Here is an 8,994-nt window from a genome sequence, read left to right on the forward strand (position 1 = left end):
GTGTGTTTTCTCCCTGGCAGGCCTTTTGGCTGTGCTTAGTTGAATTAAGCATATCTATGTTTGTCCTGTGACTCACCAATTCTACTCCTGAGTATACATACCATCCCACTCCCTCCACTCCCCACCCCCAAAATATCAAAAAGGTCTTTTACACAGATTCATAAGCTGTAAGTTGCAGAAAGTTTATTTCATGCTGTGTATATAGCTGGAGCTGCAGGCAAACCGTGTGTCCACCGTTAAGGAGACGGATGAGAAAATGTGGCATTTGATGGCACACTATGCAGTGGTCAGAAATAACGAACTGGATTTACATTCAGCAGTACGGTTCGATCTTAAATATGTTTAGTGAGAAAGTAAGAAGCAGAATATCTACATGATATTTATGTAAATTTATGTACATTCAAAACATTTATTCTTAAATGAACACTGTATATTTTTCAAGACACTTTCATTCATCCCATCATGCATTCAATAGTATTTTTTTTAATACTGGTTGTCTGCCAGGCACCACTCTTGACGTTGGGAATATAGCAGCACACTAAGCAAAACTGTGTTTTTTATGGAACTTATATTCTACTAGAAGAAGGGAGATGACAAGGACAAATAAATGAGGAACACAGGATGGAGATTGTGGGTGGAGGAGATGTGCTATTTTATACAGGGCGGCTGTGGAAGTCCTCTCTGATAAGGAGATCTGGGGGCAGAAGACTGTTTTAAGAGGAACAAGACTGGTTATGTGAGGGAAGAGAACTCCGGGTAGAGAACAGTATGTGCAAATGTCCTGAGGTGGGAGAATGTTTGGCATGTTTTAGGACATTAAGGAGGCCACTGCATGGCCCGAGTAGAGTGAGAGAGGGAGTTACAGGAAGTAAGAGATGTGGTGGGCGAGGTCACACAGGGCCTCGCAGGCTGTGTTAAGTGCTGAGGGTTTTGCTTGGAACAAAATGAGAATCCATTAGATGCTTTTTAGCAGAGGAGTGAAAACATCTGGCTTATTTTTGCAGGATCACCATGGTTATTGTGCAGAGGCAAGACTAGAGGCTGCGAGAGCAGTGAGGAGGGATTACAGTGATCCAGGACACGGTGCTGGTAATTTAGAATAGGGTGGTAGGAGAGATGTGAAAGGCAAATCTTTAGAGAAAAAAGAAAAGCTGCCAGAGAGTATCTTCAAGAACTAGGGATGGGAAATATTTCAAACAAGGTATTTTCAGAAGTGTTAACCATAAAAGAAACAAATTACATTTGTTCCTCAAAAGATACCACCAGGGCTTCCCTGGTGGCCCAGTGGTTGAGAGTCCGCCTGCCAATGCAGGGGACGCGGGTTCGTGCCCCGGTCCGGGAAGATCCCACATGCCGCAGAGCCGCTGGGCCCGTGAGCCATGGCCGCTGAGCCTGCGCGTCTGGAGCCTGTGCTCCGCAACGGGAGAGGCCGCAACAGTGAGAGGCCCACGTACCGCAAAAAAAAAGATACCACCAAGAGTAGAAAGACAAGTTGCAAACTGGGAGAACAGAGAGAGTTTTAAAAAGAGCGGACAATTTATTAATAAATGGGTGTGAGGGAACAGGAGGAACCTGAGATGTTGCTGAGGGTTCACTGGGAGGGAAAGACTGGGGAAGAGTAAGTTTAGGTGGAAAAAACAGGAGTTTGGTTTGGTTTATGTTTGGGATGCCCATTAGACATCCAAGTGGAGGTATTGAGGAGTCTGTTGGCCATTTATCTGGAATAGAATTCAGGGGAAAGGTCTGAGGATACACTTTTGGGAGTTGCAGTAGATAGAAGGCATTTAAATCATGGGGTTAGATGAAGTCACGTAGAGACCATAACAGCAAGAGAGCCTGAGTCCAAGCCCCGAGACACTCCATTATTTAGCAGGAGGGAAGGTGGTGCGGAGCCAGCAAAGAGGCCGAAAAGGAATGGCTGCTGAGGTTGGAAGAGAATCAAGAGAGCGTGGGGTTCTGGAGGCCAAGCGGGGAACCATTTCCAGAAGGAAGGAGCAATAGGCTGTGCCCGATTCTGCTGATAAGCTGATAAAATGAGCGAGGAGGACTGAATAGTTTTGGCAAAGATAATTTAATGCAATGATGGGGTTGAAAGCCTCACTACTAGAGAGAGCTTTAGAGAGACCGGGAAAAGAAGTAGGTAAAGCAAGCAGAGACAGCACTTTTTTTTTTTTTTTTGGTGGGGCTGAAGATACAAGGACTTTATTTCATCACCCCTACTCTCCATTCAAACAGTAATATAGGGCTTCCCTGGTGGCGCAGTGGTTGGGAGTCCGCCTGCCGATGCAGGGGACACGGGTTCGTGCCCCGGTCCGGGATGATCCCACATGCCGCGGAGCGGCAGGGCCCGTGAGCCATGGCCGCTGGGCCTGCACGTCCGGAGCCTGTGCTCCGCAATGGGAGAGGCCACGACGGTGAGAGGCCCGTGTACCGCAAAAAAACAAAAAACAAAAAACACAAAAAACCCCAGTAATATAAAAAGAATAGAGACACACACACACAAATCAGGCCATGAGATTAGCAGCTAATCCCCTTCTCCCTGTCACTCCTGGATCCGGTTACGTGACTGAAGTTTAACTGATGTTTATCCTCACCTCCCCCTGCTTCCCCCTCTGTTCAGGGCTCTGGTCTTCGCTGGAGCTTCCACCACCAGGTGGGAGAAGGGAGGCAGACCTTGGAGAAGCCTGTGTGTGGCAGCTTGGTCCTCCGAGAACAGGTGGGGTGGGGACACGGGGTGGGCTGCCATCCCCTCTCTCTCTTCCAGCCTTCTTCGTGGCCCCAGGTAGCCCTCCAACCCAACAATGTGGCCAGCCCATGCCTGATGGCACCGTCCCTCTGGCCTCTCAATTTCGCCTCTACAGCCCCTGTGAGACTGCCAAACCCTGATGGTCCTCGTGCCAAAGACTCCACTTCCCTCAGATACAGCTCCTTCCCTTAGCAGAGCTCTCTGGCCAGGGCGTCCAACCTCCACAGACCCCTGACCTGGAGGAGTTAGAGGCTAGAAGTTTGGGGCAGGGGTGGGGGCAGTTTATCCCACCTGTCACTCGAGTGGACCATCATCACCATTATGACAACCTGCCCCAGCATCTCCAGGAAGGGACTGCAGTGGTGACACCTCCCTCAACAGCTCAGGCCACGCGGACATGGGATGTAGTTGCTCTGTAGATAAAGCAGTGAGTGGCAGAGCCCAGCCAGGACCCGCCCCGCCTGCACTTTACTGCCCGCGCCCCTCTTTGAGTTAGGAGCGTAAGGCTGCACACACCAGCGCCCCTATTGCCAGACTGGGCCAACAAGGCATAGTGCCCGACTTCTTGGGGCACTTCCTGCAGTGGGACAGTCACTGTGGTCAGGATCTCCAGCCCCCGACCCCCCGAAATGAAGCACCATGGCCAGACCACCCGTGAGGTTGGTGCCAGTCGGCAGCCAGATTCAGCTACCCCAATACATGCAGGTGTGAACCTGATTTTTCCCCTTCAGTATTCTGAGGTCTCCTGGGCCCATCTTTGCACCCCGTGCTCCCTCCTCTCCTCCTCTGAGACCCCTCCCCCCAACTTCCTTTTCTTCTTCCTATGAGCTCTGCTTCTCCTTCAGAGGATGCTCCTGTCTTCCACATCAGTGACTTCCATGTGTGATCCAGAGCATGTGCTTATCCTCCCGCCTTGTCTCACAAAGAGAGGCGATAGTTCCACCGAGGACCCACCATCTCGCAGACAGGATAGGGCCCTCCCATTGTGCTCCAGACAGTGGTAAGAATGAGGTTCCAGGGCAGGGGGCATGAGGTTGAGGAAGACATCTCCCAGGAGCCCACCCCAAGCAAAACTGAGTAAAATCTGGAGTGGAAAGCAGTGTCAGGGGACCTGGACTCCTCGGGGATAAGGAAGTGGAAGAAAAATGGAGCTGCAGAGATCAGCACTGTAGCCCCAGTGCATAGGCTGTGCTCATGGTCTTGTCCATGTCCTCTGTGGGAGAGGCTGTCATAGCAGTGGCCATGGCTATGGCCATGGGGCAAATCCTCCATGCTCGTGACCGGGGGTGTGCCCACACCAGATGCTCTTGTGAGTGTGGCCATGGGCACAGGCATGACTGTCCTTGGTAGAAATCCACACCTGGGTGCCTGCGGCTGTGACCACAGAAGTTCTCATGCAGGCCTCCGTGACCCTCGTGTCTGGTCACCAGAAGCCCCAAGGCCACCCAGGTCAGCAGTCCCACAGCCACCCAGTGCGGGTCCCTGGGCCTCAGGCCACCAAGCTTACCGGAGGGACAGAGACAGTGACTCCACTTGACCTTCAGCTCTATACCTGTGTGAGGTCAGCTTTATTCCACTCATGCCCTCTGTCCACTTCTATGGTCGCTCCTCCATTCCGTTCTGTCCCCACCCTCATTGTTCCCAAGACTCTTCCTAAGAGTATTCCGAAGACAGCACTTTTGAAGAATTTTGCTATCAGGGAAAGCAGAGAGGCGGCCCAATGCCTGAAGGGGCCCGAGTGGTCAATGGAAAGTTTTTGCTTGTTATTTTTAATGAGATAAATTAAATAAATGAAAGGGAGTGTCTATGGTGGAGATAAAAGTAGGAGTGGCGATTCAGGGTGAAGTGGAAAACGTAAAATAAGAAGGGGCTCATTTGGTCAGAGATGACGGCGCCATGAACTTGGAGAGAATGGTGGAGGGGCCAGGCAGGGAGGAGAAGCAAACACACAGAACAAAACAAAACAAACACCACCCTCTTCTCCCGTCCTTTATTATGCAGAGCAAACTGCCCAATTCACAGATTCTTCCAGTCAAGGTTGTGAATACTGAGACATAAAAGTTTTGTATCTTTTTTACTCCATATGCCTCCGAAGACAAGAACTGGAAAGCTAGAAAGAATGCCTAAATTGGTTGTTGTATTTCTCTGAGATCAATTAAGGCACTGCAGCATCTTTAAGAACATCTGGGGGCCCAGGTAACATTCATTCAAGCGATTGAGTTGAGGCAGGAAGGGACCCTCTCTGCTACTATCTGGGCTGTGATCAGGTAGAGGGTTTCATGTCACTAGAGACCTGAAGGTCATTCTTGTTTTTACCTGCTTCTCCCAAACGTGGGCAGACCGTCAAGAGTCCAGGACAGTAGTATCTGCTGAACCACAGTAGTTTGCCTCTTTGCCAGGAAATTTTCTGTATGGGGAATGGGTGTCCTGGGACAAAGGGCTACAGAGCTGATACAATGGCCCCCTGTGTGTTCCCATCCAGTGGGCCGGAGAGGATTCCTGGAGACATTTTTGTTGGGTTACTGCACACCCACAAATAGCTACTTTAAAAAAGGAAAAGAACAAAACTTCACAATTAGAGGGTTATTTACAAAAGGCATTTAAAAATTAACAGACACACAGATGCTCCTGTTACTTTTTGCAATAGACTTGAAACTGTTCTCCCAGCCTCCAGTCTCTCCCACACCAATCCATTCTGCACATTATAGCAAGATTCATCTCCTTAAAGCACAGATCTGATCTGGTCACTTCCACACTCCAGCACCTTCTGTGGCTCCCCATTGCCCTTTATTTATTGATTTATTTATTTATATGGCCGCGTTGGGTCTTTGTTGCTGTACGTGGGCTTTCTCTAGTTGTGGCGAGTGGGGGCTACTCTTCGTTGCGATGCACAGGCTTCTCACTGCGGTGGCTTCTCTTGTTGCGGACCATCGGCTCTAGGTGCACGGGCTCAGCAGCTGTGGCTCGCAGGCTATAGAGGACAGGCTCAGTAGTTGTGGCACACTGGCTTCGTTACTCCGTGGCATGTGGGGTCTTCCCGGACCAGGGATCGAACCCGTGTCCCCTGCATCGGCAGGCGGACTCTCAACCACTGCGCCACCAGGGAAGCCCAAAGCTGTTAGTTTTTAAAAAGGCAAGCCGCAAGCTGACAGAGGACTTATATCCAGAATACATATAAAACTCTGACCAGTCAGTAATGAAAAAGGAAAGAAGCAAATACAAAAAATGGACAAATGGAAAGATAACTTCATAAAAGATGAAACCTAATGAAATTGAAATGGCCAATGAACATACGAAAAAGTGATCAGTTCCATTAATCATCAGGGAATACAAATTAAAACCATAATGAGCACCCACTGCACACACATCAGAATGAGTGAAATGGAAGATTCTGAACATATCCTAGTGTTAGTAAAAGATGGGGAGCAGGTGGTTAATAAAAGATGGGGAGGGCTTCCCTAGTGGCGCAGTGGTTGAGAGTCCGCCTGCCGATGCAGGGGACGCCGGTTTGTGACTCGGTCCGGGAAGATCCCACATGCCGTGGAGTGGCTGGGCCCGTGAGCCATGGCCGCTGAGCCTGCGCATCCAGAGCCTGTGCTCCGCAACAGGAGAGGCCACAACAGTGAGAGGCCCGCGTACAGAAAAAAAAAAAAAAAAATCCTACCCATTCTTCCAGGTCCTTTTTAAATACTCCCTCATTAACATTCACAAAGTCACAAAGTCTCTGGGATAAGAGTAATTGGTGGCGACTTTACTTCCTCTATGATTTCACAGCACTTTGGGATCCTGTGATCACTTGCCTGGAAGCATGTGCATGGAAAGAGCAAGAGCTTTGGGGACCTGGGTTCTAGTGCCAGCCACTTCCCATGTGGGTGGCCACGAGCAAGTCCCCCACAGCCATATAGTACTTAGCTACAAGCAACAGGAAGTGACCCTTGATTTCAACAGAAAAGGGAATCAGGTAGTTGCTAGAATTCCTGGAAGGCTAGAACCAGGCTCAGAGATATGATGCCAGGTGTGATGCTTAAAATCCTACTACGGAACTAGTTTGGTACAGATACCATGGCTGATGTTGTCAGGCACAGCTCACGTAGTCAACTCCAATGGGCACTGGGTCTGGACTCAAGAATGTCCCTGCCACTGCTGCTAGAATCCCTGATGTGGCTGCCTCTTGAAGTGGAGGGTGCCAACACACCTGCCACCAGAGCAGATCCTGCAGTTCCTGACCCTTGAGGTTGCCAACTTCTGGATTCCAAGTCTGCGGCACAGGTGTCTGATTGGCAAAGCCTAGGTCATGTGACCTCCCCCAGCTGCAAGAGACTCCGAGAAAATGAGTGTCTGGCCTTTCCAGTTTTTATAGCAGGAGGTGGTCCTGTCTCTTAAAGTAGAGGCTTCCCAAACACAGGAATGGTCACTGCTGGGGCTCAGAGTAGCCTGCCCAAGATACGCCATGATGGCATATTGATTATTTTGAATTAAAGTTACTTGAGAAACAGCTAGTAGAAAAAAAAATGATATTAAAGAAAACCTCTCTGACCCCCCTGTTTCTCCCTGATAGTGGGAAATAAATCTCCCATGTGAAGGTATCCTCCTTATACCAGGAGGATAGAAAGCATCCTTATCACCAGAGTTAGGGAATTCAAGGCTAAGAAATCTGTATAAAGAAACATTGTTACTTCTTCATTCATCTGCTACACCAAGCATGAGCCCCTTTGTTCCATTGAATCTTCACAAATAATTGCTTCTTTGTCTAAAAATTATATTGCATAAACAGCCTTCTTTGGTCACTTCAGGGGTCCCATTTCTATGAGACCTCCATGCATATAAATTTATTTTTTTCTCCTGTTAATCTGTTTTATGTATGTATATATATATATATATATATTTTTTTTTTTTTTTTTTGCGGTATGCGGGCCTCTCACTGTTGTGGCCTCTCCCGTTGCGGAGCACAGGTTCCGGACGCGCAGGCTCAGCGGCCGTGGCTCACGGGCCCAGCCGCTCCATGGCATGTGGGTTCTTCCCAGACCGGGGCACGAACCCATGTCCCCTGCATCGGCAGGCGGACTCTCAACCACTGCGCCACCAGGGAAGCCCTGTCTTATGTATATTTAATAATCAGACCAGTCAAATGAACTCAACATCACCAAAAGAAGGACACATGTCCATGACATCACCCACAGACAAGCTACCTCCCTGCACCTGTTTCCTCATCCAAAAAACAGAAATAATGATCGCTCTATGCAGGGGAGCTGTAATGGTTAAAGGAGCTGGTGGGTGGGAAGGACCCATCCTATGCCTGGCTCACAGCAGGAGCTTAGTTAATGGTAAACATCATTATTGGTGATTTGGGCTCCATTCTAATGTCTCCTCCACTGCCCGGGGTCCCCAAAGCTTGGCTTCTCAGCCTGCTGTGAAATGGGATTCTCTGCATAATATTTCATCAAGTTAACACATTTTCTACCTCACAGAGCAGCCCATCTTTCCCACCATCCTATAGAAGTGAGAACGCAATGTTTGAAGCAGCTCCAGCTTTCCCTCAGGGAACTGTCTACATTGTCAGGGGAAGGAATTTTCTAAAAAAGGTATTTGTTATCTCTAAACTGAATTGAAATCAACTCAACAAATGTTTGATTTAAACTTTTTTATTTTTAGACATTTTTCTTTAAGCGTTTAATATCATTTATTGATTCAGTGGCCAAATAAGGCAGCATCTGCTCTGTTAGGAAAGCCACCTGTCAGGAAAGAAATTCAACTGTGCTGCAAGATCCCTGTCTCAGGAGGCCAGCTGCAGACTCCCTGAAAGCAGGGACCATGCTTACTGTGTTTAGTAGCACCTCAACTGGCATACAGGAGCCCTTAAAGGATGTTTACTGAGGTAATCGTCATCAGTTAAAAACAAAACACAACGCTTTTCTTTGCCTCCCCCTCACCTCTCTACCTCCCCCTTCCATTTCCAAGCTTTCATTTATACTAGAGGGATATGTTCTTCTTTCTTCCAGGAAGATTCCACTGTGGACAGAAGAGTTTGGCTTTAGGGCTAGAACACTCCAAACTTATTTTTTTTTTTTTTGCGGTACGCGGGCCTCTCACTGTTGTGGCCTCTCCCGTTGCGGAGCACAGGCTCCGAACGCGCAGGCTCAGCGGCCGTGGCTCACGGGCCCAGCCGCTCCGCGGCATGTGGGATCTTCCCAGACCAGGGCAGGAACCCGCGTCCCCTGCATTGGCAGGTGGACTCTCAACCACTGCGC

The 8,994-nt window shown here is 49.0% G+C and overlaps 1 pseudogene; it reads right to left on the bottom strand.

The window, feature by feature from the left end:
• Positions 1-2,991: 2,991 nt before the first annotated feature.
• On the bottom strand, positions 2,992-4,382 carry LOC114898022 (annotated as a pseudogene).
• Positions 4,383-8,994: the final 4,612 nt, after the last annotated feature.

The sequence above is a fragment of the Monodon monoceros genome, unplaced genomic scaffold (assembly GCF_005190385.1).
Source record: "Monodon monoceros isolate NGI ecotype Baffin Bay Population unplaced genomic scaffold, NGI_Narwhal_1 Super_Scaffold_18, whole genome shotgun sequence".
NCBI classification, from domain to species: domain Eukaryota; kingdom Metazoa; phylum Chordata; class Mammalia; order Artiodactyla; family Monodontidae; genus Monodon; species Monodon monoceros.